Source organism: Vicia villosa, linkage group LG7, assembly GCF_029867415.1.
Source record: "Vicia villosa cultivar HV-30 ecotype Madison, WI linkage group LG7, Vvil1.0, whole genome shotgun sequence".
In the NCBI taxonomy this organism is placed as follows: domain Eukaryota; kingdom Viridiplantae; phylum Streptophyta; class Magnoliopsida; order Fabales; family Fabaceae; genus Vicia; species Vicia villosa.
The window spans coordinates 92370672-92383038 of NC_081186.1; positions in this window are offsets into that span (position 1 = coordinate 92370672).

Consider the following 12367-nt stretch of genomic DNA (forward strand, 5'->3'; position numbering starts at 1 on the left):
GACCTCTCAACAGGTTTAGTTACATGTTTCTATAAAATAACGAGTTTCTTTGGAAGCTTTTCTTCTTCCCGACATAAGCCTCTGGGCGTCATGACCTCTTCTTCCCAAGTTCACACTTCTTCTATGGTTCACATAACTTTATGGGTTAGTCCTTCTTCTGAACATATTACTCCATAATGGTAACATCTTATTCCACTTCCAGATGATCCTTTGTCTAAATGGTCTTCCAAACACTAGCTCCAAGAAATGGCTTTGGAATGACAAACTAGGAAGGAGTGGTTTTCCCTCCTTTCTTGACCATAACAATGATATCAAGACAATGCATAATATCTACAAGTAAAAATTTGTTCAATGAATCTAAAAAGTAAAAATTTGTTTATAAAAGAGAATTAAGGGAGTACACGTCAATCCACAAGTAGAAAATAACTTGGAAGAATATAAAATATAAGAGATTAGTGTAGGGTCACTCCCCAGCAAAAAGTTTCTTTGCCCTCCTTAATAACTGCTCAAGCAGCAAACAAGTTGCAATATAATGGTTTCTCTTATTGGGATATTTAACACCTTTAGGGTCAACTTGTTCAATGCACCCAATATGTTTATTGAACTTTATAAGGGGCGTATTTAACCTTTCCTTCTCATCAGGAAAGTCACGTTCTTTATAAATATATGACCCTAGACTTTGAAGAAAATGATTTCACTTCCAGAACTTCCATAAATTATCTACACAGTATGGAGGGGAACAAAGAGTTGGGAAGACAACGAGAATAACCTAAAGAATATTCTACTTCATTCTCCCGACTCAACATGGTCCTAAAAGAATTATTGGAAATAGTGTGCTCAACGATGATTCCTCGCCTTTCTCCAGCCTTGAAAGGCCTTGCTAAAATTTCATAGAGGCTTTCATGAGTTGCATGGTTTGGGGGAAATAAGGTAGTACATATCCTTGAATCATTTGAAGCTATCCATATATACTTTAAAGAATTTATCACCCTGTTTAAAGGTGATAAGCCCTTGAGGATGATCATAATCAACATATTTTCCCAAAACATGAAATAAATGGAAGAATAACGTCATAATAAGAACGCCATTCTTATACTCACACCAATGTTGGAACACCTTCACATAGACCCAACTCACAGGGTAAAACTATAAAGGGAAAATTCATAAGTAATTCATAATTTCAACCTTAAACTCATTAAAAAGAAGGGTAAATCCCATCCTAAAAAAATATACATTTGTGGAGAGGAAATCTACACATTTCATAATGGCTATAAAGGCGTTTACTATTCCCTAGAAAGGTCATTTTCCAATCTAAGAAGAACCCACATCCTAGTAAGAATATTTTATTCTACTCTCACTGGCGTAATAGAATAGATTTTCCAAATTTTCATCATCCACCCAAGGATGTAATTCCAATATGTGACATTTCTATCCCATAGGGTGTAACTGTAACATGTGACATGCTATCCCACTGGGGGGCATTTATATCCTTAGTTAAGGAATCATGATCTATAAGCTCTATGTCACTAATAAGGTCAATAATGGGGATATCAAAATTTGAGTTTCCTAATTTTTTTCCATTTTTGAAGACTAACAAAATCAGAGATGAACAAAAGAGAAGAAAACATGTACCTTAAGTTTTAAATGTAGGGTTTTGAAGAGTCAAGACAAATCCAACTTAAACTAAGCGAGACGATTAAAAACCCATAAAATTTCATCAACAATCAAAGAACTTGCAAGCAAAAATCTCAATATGATAATGTTCAAGAATAAATGAGAAATTGAAAAAGTGAAGTTGGTGTTCAAATTCCCAATTTATACATAAAATGGGTCGAGCTCAACCATCTTGATTCAGCATAAGATTAAATATCATATCCAATGATCAAATGAAATCTCAAATCTATAATTTCAATTTAGTGCACTCGAGCACCCCTATATGTGTCTCCTTCCTACCCTACGCACATGGGAACACGTAGAGGCCTCCGCTGAAGAAACATTTTGTCTGCACAAGGAACAGGAAGTGAACATGTTCCCAATGTCAACTTCCATATCTCAAAGCCATGACCGATTCTTCCATTCCCATAGGAACATCTACATGAGCACAACCTCCTCCATTATCTCCACCTTGATCACATCCAACAATCATCTGTACTTCCCTCTGGATCAACCCAAGATGTTTTTAACCATATCCTCTATATAAGGGTGACTCTAAGTCACATCTAGGTATTGTTATCAATATTTTGTTAAAATAGGTAAAATGTCTAATTTAACACACCATGACTTGTTACAACGCCTACTCTTAGGTCAGGTACGAAACCGGCCTTACAACTCATTTTTAACCGAATTAACAAGTATTTTCTGTACTAGTGAGTTCTATCTCTCTCAAATACTAACATAATCGTTGAAATGTTAACCTTAAAGTTACCCCATCTTGGATCACCTAAGGCTATAATCAACCTTTCATCTACTTTTATTCTAATATGATATACAACTAAAGAACAAAACTATTACTAAAAAAAGAAACGTTTGAAATACTTGGTTCTTTTATGAGTAAAAATTAAACACAATTATCAGATTTTGAAATCTCACAAACTTTGTTATTGTCCAATGGAAATGTTGATTGAGTAGTCGGTTAATAACTTTCAACTATGATTTTTCCGTGCTTTAAATATTCATGCTGAGAAATGAACTTTGTTTCTATGCAGTTCTTTAATTTTTCTAAAAGAGTGTTAAATACGAAGTTGAGTTATTTTTAACTATTAAACTAAAAATTGTATAAACAAAATAAAAGGATAAATTGTGAAAATAAATTTAATTGAATGAATATGCTAATTAAAATGCACAAAAGTAATATTTATAGGTTACACTTATTAAATATTGGGGTCCGTAGAAGTTCGCTTTGCTCGATAATTTTTGTGGATAATGCGTGATTCTAATTGTTGTTCAAAGTATATGTTAAGAAATATGGTTTAGGCCTAACTCAACCATACAAAAACGACTTGTAGGATGATGATTGACCCCACTTATTAGTATATGTTCAGACCATATATTATTTGATGTGAGACTCTTAACAAACTTGTCACGCCCAATAATGAACATCTTTAGCATGAAAATAAAATGGTGGGTGGCCTAATAGTAGAAACCTAATAGCAGGTGACCCACCAAATTTTAAACAAGACTTTTGATTCAATGTTAAGAGTCGTGGTTTATGCCTAGCTCAATCCTACAAAACCGGCTTGTAGGACGAGGATTGTCCTCAGTTATAAGTACATGTTCAAACTAAATATTGTCTCATTTGAGACTCTTATGTGGTGTTCCACGTAGGATTGGAAAAAGAGCAAGTCCGTCTCGTAAAAGCCCGCAAAAAAATGGGGCGGAGCAGAGCAGACATAGTTAAGGGTGTAGGCCTAAAACCTTGTTCTGATCCACACTAAAAGTAAGGCCAAGGCGGGGGGACCTGCGGACACTGCATATTTTAAGTTTAAAAATATAAAAAAATGTTAATTTTCGTGGCTGCAAACCTACAATAAAATAGAGCGGGCGGGATAAACACATTAGAGAGAGCGAGTCTTTGTCCTTGGCCTGCACTACACTAAAGTGCAAGCAAAATAGACAGGGGCATATCTATTTTTCCACCACTAGTTTCACGTTTGTTTGACTACTCAATGTTTTCAATTTTCTCTGTCGGGTCTATATCGTATTCACGAGTATTTTTTATTAGACTAATTTCAACTTAGCTAAGAAGAATTCAACCTAATCTAACTTCTACATCTTGTCAATTTTTCAATTAATAATTAACTAATGATAAATTTTTTGATACCTATGAATTTAAGTTGAGTACCAACACCTTTAGTGTAAATTATTTTAAATTTTGAATTTATTTTATAATAAAATAAAATAAAAACGAGATGTAGCATTGAATTGTCAATTTGTCATATTCAATTAGTTCAGGATACCGATATCCAACTAAATTTAAGACTATGTTTAGATATTGTAAAACGAACAGAGCAAAATGGAGTAGGGCGGAATGAAGCAAAACGGAGCGGAGCGAAATTGAATTATGATGTCATTTCATTGTTTGAGTATTTTATGACGGAATAGAGAGATTTTGTCATTTCATCCAAATTAAAAGGAATAAAAAATGATGAAAATTAATTGAATGAGATGATCATTCTATCTGATTCTGCTCCATTTCATCGGTTTTTAATCAATCCAAACAACATAAATTTATATCATTTTATTTCATTCCAGTCCCATCTATCAATCCGAACATATCTTAAAGGTACAATAAAATGTAAATATTTGTGTGCCAAATTTTAGTCTTGTGGATCTTGAATTATTGGCTCCACATCCCAAACCATTTGCGTAACTATAGTTTAAATTTAGTATTTTTATTTATTCACACAAGACAAACGTAAGAAAAGAAAAACAGAAGCATAGTTTCGAGAATCATGAATAGTGTCCATGCAAACACTGTACATTTGAAAACAATATCAAATGATTAAATGTTCGCCAAACTAGTAAATGAAAACCACATGAATTTTTCTGCAAACAGTCACACAAACAAACAGAACTCGAAAAAAATGAAAATTACTTCTCAATTGGTAAACACTGTAATCATAAATATGGTTTCATCGTCACTTGCTCCTTTTTAATGTTTGGATATAATTTTAGTCTCATAAAAAAATAGTTTTTCTTGCTGATACTGTTATTCCATAATTTTAATATTTTATGCATTTTATGTGCAAAAGTTTTTCTCAATATCTTTAAACTAAATTAAATTATAAACGATATTTCAGTTTCCTTTTTTTATATGGAACTTTAACCCTCTATTTATATTCAACTAAAAATTTTGTCACCTTTACTTAAAATAATTTCAAAATTATGCCTTATTGACATTATATTTATTTCTTATTCATAACTAAAAATCTCAATTATGCCTGAATCTGAATTACAACTTAACAACATTTTTTTTTGGTGTTAACCGACCGGTATCCGCGGGGAAAGGGGCCCACGTGACTAATCCGGACCCGGGCTCGGAGCCAACGGCACCGTGGCCCCAGGGCATTTTTAACTCCAGCCGGGATCGAACCCGGGTACTAGCCGGTTCCGTCCCTTTTTGGAGAAACTCAACAACATCCTTATTGACACTACATGATATTTAAATGTGAACTATCTTTAATAACAAAATATTTATATTTATTTATGTATTAATTACTAAAAATACATATAATCAATAAAATTTATTTAATTTATATAGAATTATTTTAAGTTTCATAAATTATACTTCTTTTATACTCCCTCCGTCTCATAATAAATGTCTTATTTGAGCAATGTGCGGTTTTTAAGAAAATGATTGGAGGTGTTGGTTTTAGTAAAAAAAGTTATGTCATTTACTAGAATATCCCTATTAATAGTAGTTGAATAACGTGAAAGTTAATAAATAGGGGTATATTAGTGGAAAAATAATAATGATTGGTGCATTGGAATTGTAAATGGACAATTAATTTGAGACAAAGAAAAAATGCAAATGAGACACTTATTATGAGACGGAGGGAGTATGTTTGTCCAATAAAAAGTAAATTATTATATTTATGTAAATTCTTTAGATAAATAAAAATACTTATTTCAAAATATTAAATATATAAATCTCCAATAAAGAATAAATTATAACATGATTTTAAATAAATATACGTTGGAGTTTACACCTCTATTAATGCACAAGAGGAAGAAGAAGACGGAAATGAATGTGTGTGCGTGAGAGAGAGAGAGAGACCTCAAAGAACTAGAGTTCGTCAAACAAGACTTTATAATTATGAAGTGATGGGTGATGATGAAGTCATACCAGATGGAGAATTAGTTCATTTTGCTTTACTTGCAGGTGCTAAACCAATCAACTATAGCGAAGCTTTGAAGATTAATCAGTGGAAGTTAGCTATGATTGAAGAGTTATAGGGAATCGAAAGAAACAACACATGGGAGTAAGTCGAATTGCCAGCACATACAAAGGCTATCGATGTGAAGTGGGTGTTCAAATTGAAACACAATGCTGATGGGTCGATAGCAATATATAAAGCAAGGCTAGTAGCTTGAGGGTTTCTTAAAAGAGAAGGACTCGACTATTCTGAAGTATTTTCTCTAGTAGCAAGACTCTAGACTATTTGACTAGTGGTAGCATTGACATGCAATCAAGGCTGGTCGATATTTAATTTAGATGTGAAATCAGCATTTTTGAATGGTCCCTTAGACGAAGAGGTCTATGTCACACAACCTCTAGGGTTTGTGATTCAGAAGGAAGCGAGTAAAGTATATAAGTTGCATAAAGCGCTTTATGGCCTCAAGCAGACACCTAGGGCATGGAACAAGAAAATCGACTCATACTTAGTCGAACTGGGATTTATAAAATGCAAATTTAAGTATGGTGTCTATGTTCAGGTGGTAGCACAAGATATAATAATCATCTGCTTGTATGTTGATGACTTATTAGTAACTGGAAATAGCTTGAAGAACTTGTCGAAGTTCAAAGAGCTAATGATCAAAGAATTTGAAATGTCGAATCTGGGAAAATTGTCTTTTTTTCTTAGGTATGGAATTTTAAGTGTCGAAGCAAGGTATTGTGCTACATCAAAGGAAGTATATCAAAGAGATTCTCAAGAGATTCAAAATGGAAGATTCGAATCCTGCCTCTTCACCCGTCGAACCAAATGTGTAGTTGGAGAAGCATGGAGAGGAAGACAAAGTTGATGCTACTTAGTTCAAACAAATTATTGGATCTCTGAGGTATGTGTGCAAGAGTCGACCTGATATAGGTTTCGCTGTCGGACTAGTAAGCAGATATATGAGTGAACCAAGGGTGTCACATATGAAGGCTGCAAGAAGAATCCTGAGATATTTGAAAGGATCAATAAACTGTGGAATACTATTTCGACAAAACTCTGAAGGAAAAGAAGTAATAGTAAATTGTTTTTCAGATGCTGATTGGTGTGGAGATAAGAAAGATCGAAGAACCACAACTGGATATTTCTTTCAAGTATTTGGTGCCCCAATCTCAGGGTATTCGAAGAGGCAACCTGTGATGGCAGTGTCTTCATGTGAAGCTGAATATATAGCAGGATCCTATGTTGCATGTCAAGCCAGGGGTGGTCCTGAGCATGGGCTCGTGGGGCGGGAGCCCAAGGCCTCATAGTTTTAGGGGCACCAAATTTTTTTATCCCTATATATAATAAAAGAGAATTTTATATTATAAAAATATTTGCTAAAATATATTTTTTTGAAAAATCTTGACTAACAAATATATAGGGGCACTACAAAGTCAAAATTAATAAAAGAATATAGAGAATCTGGATTTGTAAATGTTAAGGCTAGTGCTGAAAAACATTGGGAATGAAATGGAGATTGAATGTGTGTTTATTCAAAAACATTAAATTATTAGAAAGCAACACTATGATGAAAATCCATCTCAACCCACACAACTGAATCTTGAGTCTCCTTTTTGAAATCACTATTTCTTATATATTGTAGATCAAACAATTAGCTCACTTGATAGAAGATTATAGCAGTATAGCACGTATGAAAATATTTTTGGATTCTTATTTAGTATTGAAAGACTTAGATCATTATTTGATAGGGACTTGAAAACATGTTGTAAACATCTTGAAACTTGTTTAAAACATGACGATTCTCTTGATCTTGATGGTGAAATTTGTTTGAAGAATTGAAAGTTATTAGAGAAGTTTTAACAGTTGAATTAAAATCAAGCTATATGATATTGAGTTCTTTAAAGACTTTTAATTATTTTTCTAATGCATACATAGCTTATAGAATAATATTTAATATTCCTATTAGTGTTGCATCATCTGCTGAGAGAATTTTTTTTAAAATTATTAAAATCTTATTTGAGATCTACTATGTCATAAGATAGATTAAATAATCTTTGCGTTGATTTCAATTGAAAATAATTTTTGAAGAACCTTGATTATAAACAAATTATTAATGATTTTGTAACAAAAAATGCTAAGAGGATGCTATTTAAATAAGAAGAAGAAGTAGAAGAATAATAATAAGTCTCTTTATAGTGATTTATGTTTTGATGTAGTATAAATATTGATTTAAAGATCCATATTTGTATTCTTTGTGCACAATGTCAAATGAAAATGTATTTTTTATCCAATTATTTATTTTATCCTTATGTATTTATTGTTAAAAAAAATTATAGGGGCACCACTCTTTTAATTCGCCCAAAGCACCCAAATTCAAAAGACCGGCCCTGTGTCAAGCAATTTTGATCAGAACTTTACTTGAAGAAATGGAAGTCGAAATGAAGAAATCGTTTGTGTTGCAAATCGATAACAAGTCCGCCATAAATTTGGCGAAGAATCCAATTCTGCATGGAAGGAGTAAGCATATCGAAGCTAGATTTGACTTCTTAAGGGAGAAGGTGAATCGAGGTGAACTTGAAGTTAGACATTGCTCAAGTTAAACACAGTTGGCCGACATTTTCACCGAAGGATTGAAGATCGTCAGATTCCTGAATTTGAGAAAGAAATTATGAATAGTTTAGTTCGACTATGAGTCTATGACTGAAGTTGTTCGACAACTTGGATTATAAGGGGTGTGTTGAGAAATTATTAGATTTGTTAAGATATTAGTGAGATTGATATTATTAATATAATAACAAATATAATCTAATATAATAATATCAAATATAAAAGTTGTGTAAGCCCAAATCTAATTAGGGTTGTATAGATAGTTTAGATTGTATATTTATTTATACAATTCAAGTGAAAATAATATAATCCTTATTTTCTTTATTATGCTCTCTTTCTCTCCTCACTAAAAGTGCCTCACACACTAACATAATTAACCATACATAAAATATAATTTAATTATTCGAGTAGATAAGTAACTCAATTTACCTTTTAGAATATAATTAATTTGTATAATTAAATTAAAATAATTTTAACTTTAATTTATAGTAAATATTTTTTTAAAACTAAATTAACTATATTTTTACATATAAGTGTCATACATGTGTACCAAAAGTAAGTGTCCATGAAACATTTCTTTTTAGGAAAAATGAGATCGAGAATTAGTATACCCAATCCACTAGAAATAATATAGATACCAGAAAAATGTGGAGGGGTGGAGTCTTGGTTGAGTAATTCATTAATAAATTGATTTGGGCTGTCGTTTCTTTTTAATAAATATATTTGTTTAAATTTTTATTTTATATTGGTAGATTTTAAATATTATCCCATTATATATATAATGTTGTTTATTTCTTAATTATTTTCAGTATCCTAGTTAAAATTGAATTTTCTATTAATATTCAGAGAATAAACTATTATTTTAAATAACTATCTTTTAAGATTTTTAAGATATACTGCTCAAAAAATAGGATTTATATACTAATTCATCTTTTTTATTGAGTTTATGAAAAACAAATTACCATTAATAAACTTAAAAAAAAAAAATAAACTAAATTTAATTGTTGGTTGAAGCTGTTTGGTGTTATTAAGAAAAATAAAAAAACTAATGTCATAAAAAATCTGTATCATGTATTTTTTAACATTTTAAATAAAATATGTTTGTTGTTTTTTATATTTGTTGATATTGAATAAAATATGTTTGTTGTTTTTTATATTTGTTGATATTAAATAAAATATGTTTGTTGTTTTTTATATTTGTTGATATTAGATATTTGTTTCATTTGATTCTTAACTATTTCTTGAAATTTTCATTCTTTAACCTCTTAGTTATAATTGAATTTTCATTATTGATTTGAAATAACAATATTTTAAAATTGGTATGATGAAACAGAATTTTATGATGTCCTAATCCATGTTTTTATTGATTTTAATGAGGAATAAACTATAATTAATTCACTTTAACGAAGAAAAATATACTAGTTTTTTTTTAAAAAAATGAGAAGTAACATAATAGTGTAATCAAACTTAACTTAGTGAAGAAGAACAATTTTTTAAAAGAATTAATGTCCTTAGAGAAAATAAATCTTTTTGAAAAATGAGAAAAAAATAACAGTACTATACAGTAGTCAGACTATGTGAAGGATAAAAGTCAGAGATTTAGTATATCAGAATGAGAAGGAATGAATTGAATATGAGAAGACATTTTTTTTGGGAATGACAAGTAACATAATACTTCTGATTCAATGTAGTCAGAATGAGAAGGTCAGACTGATTAAAGAATTTCTTTTAATCAGACCGAAGAAGAAAAATCTTTTTGAGAATGAGAAGTAATAACAGTGTAGTCAGACTAAGTGAATAACAAAAGTCAGTCTGACTCAGTGTAGTCAGAATGAGAAATAAAGTAGATTCAGCGTAGTCAGAATTTTAATAGTGATGTCAGACTCAATAAGAAAATACTCCCTCCAAGAGGCCGTCATATTGAATGGAGGGTTTCTATTTATTTTTCTTCACTTTTTATTTTCTGTTATTTTTAATCATTTTAAAAATAAATAATTAAATAATGCATTTAAAAATATTAAAAATAATAAAACAAATTTAAAAATAATAAAACAAATTTAAAAATTTAATTTTTATTAGTTAAGAAAAAAATGAAAATAAAAATATATTAATTTAATAATTTTATTCGGGTAATACAAAAATTATTAAATTAATATATTTTCATTTTCATTTTTTCTTAGCCAACTAAAATTAAAATTTTTAAATTTTTTATTATTTTATTATTTTAATATTTTTAAATGCATTATTTAATTATATATTAATTAATTATGATTAGTTATGTTTAAAATTTATTTTTAAAACAATTAAAAATAACAGAAAATAAAAAAACGAAGAAAATAAAAAAATAGAAGCCCTCCATTCAATATGGCGGCCTCTTGAAGGGGTTATTAGTTTATTAAAAAAAATACTTAAAAGATGACATATGAAGAATATATTTTGAGAGGGTGACAATAATTGTTTTTTCCAAACGTGGCATATGGGTCAAAATTCCCCAGGTTTGTAATTGAAAATAGTTCTTTCACAGGGTCGGGCCAACGAATTTTGAGGGATAAGACAAAATATTTTAAAAATAATATTTACTTAAAAATTAAATCAACTTCTTAAATAAATTATATATAACAAATTTTATAAAAAAACTATAAAATTTAACTGATTTCAGAAAACTATGTATTTGAAAAATTTTATTTAAAAATTGCAAAAAGTTATGTAATTGAGAAAAGTTGATTTAAAAATGGAAAAATCTACACAATAGAATTTGAACCCTAATCCTATTGATTATTAGACAACATTCATCATCACTCTCGGCCAGAGATGTCAATTTAGAAGGCTAATTAATTTGATCCCAACTCCATAATAAAGGGGCTTAAACAAATCCAAGAATAATAAGCCTTTTCAAAATTTAAAAGATGGCCGGCCATAAGGCCCAAAATAAAATAATATAAAAAGCTTAATTTGAAAAATAAAATAATAAAAATTTTAAAAAATAAAAAATAACTTTTAAAAAAAATCTTTTTCTAAAAAAAAATAAAAAACACCTTTTTAAAATAAATTAAAAAGTATTTTCAACAAAAAAAATCAGTTAAAAAAATTCTAAAAATAAAAAACAACTCTTAAAAATTAATTAAAAGAAGTTTTTTCAACAAAAAAATTCCAAAAATAAAAAATAATCTCTTAAAACATATTTTGCATATTACAAAATATGGAAGAAAAAAAATCCACTATATCACCAAATCCAAAAGAAATAAATATTCAAAAGTTAAAGTAAGTTAGTAATCGTTACGTTGGCATGGGATCATTTTACTCTAGCACATTCTTGCAAGTTACATAGCAGAAACCAATATCTATTTAGATCGTACATGAATGAATGACTTATTGTAGCAAACATAAAAATGAACGGTATTTCATAATCTATACCACAATCATAATTGGACCATTCAATTTCAATATGATAAGCCATTTTTAACTTGCTACCCCCATTTTATACATGTCACCCCTTTAAATAGGGCATTTTTACCAAATTAATATCGGAATTTTTTAAATTTCTGGTACCGTACCGAAAATTTCATATAAATATCAGAAATTTTGTTGATTTTATCAATTTTACCGTGCCTGATGCTACATATCGAAAAATTAAAATTTCTGGTACCGAATTTTTCAAATTTACGGTATATGGAGAAGTCAAAATTGATACGAGAAATTACATGAAAATTTGAAATTGATACCAGAATCTTTGTAATGTGGAGATAGCCTATTATATCAGTTCTGTAGTGTAATAATTATCGGAAACTTGGTCACCAATTACCAATTCACTACATCCTATGCACATCACCAATATTACTAGAAATTTGAAATTTCAGATATATGAAAGTGCACATCACCAA